The sequence below is a fragment of the Chenopodium album genome, chromosome 2 (genome assembly GCF_948465745.1).
Source record: "Chenopodium album chromosome 2, dcCheAlbu1.1, whole genome shotgun sequence".
Classification (NCBI taxonomy): domain Eukaryota; kingdom Viridiplantae; phylum Streptophyta; class Magnoliopsida; order Caryophyllales; family Amaranthaceae; genus Chenopodium; species Chenopodium album.
In genome coordinates, this window is record NC_137835.1 from 21,725,726 (window position 1) to 21,726,920 (window position 1,195).

At 39.4% G+C, this 1,195-nt stretch overlaps 1 non-coding gene across 1 annotated transcript; it reads right to left on the reverse strand.

The window, feature by feature from the left end:
• Nucleotides 1-845: 845 nt before the first annotated feature.
• Nucleotides 846-952, reverse strand: LOC145608075 (small nucleolar RNA R71). Its single transcript, XR_014105719.1, has one exon. It is a non-coding gene; the product is annotated as a small nucleolar RNA R71 (small nucleolar RNA).
• Nucleotides 953-1,195: the final 243 nt, after the last annotated feature.

The window sequence follows — 1,195 nt, forward strand, 5'->3', positions numbered from 1 at the left end:
ATATTGGCTACTTCATAATCTAGATTATATTTGTTAATTAGGAATAGAAAGACTTGTTTCCCTGTGGAGTTCGACCCTACTTCCCTATCTACTTTAGTTAGAGGACTTAGGAATTATTTTTTATTAGGGGATACGACTTTACCCTGTCAAAATTTGGCGCCGTTGCCGAGGAGACGGTTTTATTTTTATTTCTGATTATTTTTGTAGTCCAGGTTATTTTCTTTTTGTCTCAGAGAACGTTAGTTCTTTGAGGCAATTCTCACATTTGCTTCTAGTTTTTGTTTAAGCCCAGGTGTTCCAGATCGGGGTACATCCCATTCGATCCCGAGATTGAACGCTCCTTTCATAGACAGAAAAATCTCTATAAGCAAATTCTGGGGGATTCTGATGATAATAATAATAATCACCCCAATCCTCCAACTGGTTCTATCGATTCAGAGGTATCATCAGACGCAGAATCAGAGATGGTGGTTCCAAAGAAGCTTAGTGATTACTCACAACCAAAGCTTACAGATTTTCCGCATCTCACCCCTACTCCGGCTCTTGATGGGGTTCAATTCGAAATTAAACCTCAATTTATAACGATGATAGAGAGGAAGAAATTTAGTGGAGCCAAGGGTGAAGACCCAAATCTTCACATTGCCGACTATTGTCAATATTGCAATACCCTCAGGCAAGCCGGGGTCACTCAAGACCAAATTAGGGAGATTATCTTTCCCTTCTCTTTAACTGGAAAAGCTAAATTGTGGTTTAATGGCTTAAATAGAACTGCACTTGGTATAACTGACTGGGAAACTCTGGTTTTGAATTTTTATAACAAGTACTATCCTGCAGAGAGAACAGTCGTACTACGGAGTGCGATTCAGATTTTTGCCCAAGAAGCCGATGAATCTTTATATGAGGCTTGGGAGAGGTTCAAGGATCTACAAAGAGACTTCCCCCACCATAATTTAGCACAATGGCAGTTAATCCAAGCCTTTTATAATGGCCTTGGAAATTCTTCTCGAATAATTTTAGATTCTGTAGCTAGTGGGAGATTTATGAATCTTGATGTTGAAGATGCAGGTCAGGTTATTGAAGACATGGCGATACACAATTCCCAATATGGGAATCCTAGAGGATTTGCTAACAAGGGGAAACATAGTGTTGACTCTGTATCCTTTTTGCAAGCTCAACTGACCTCTATATGCCAAAA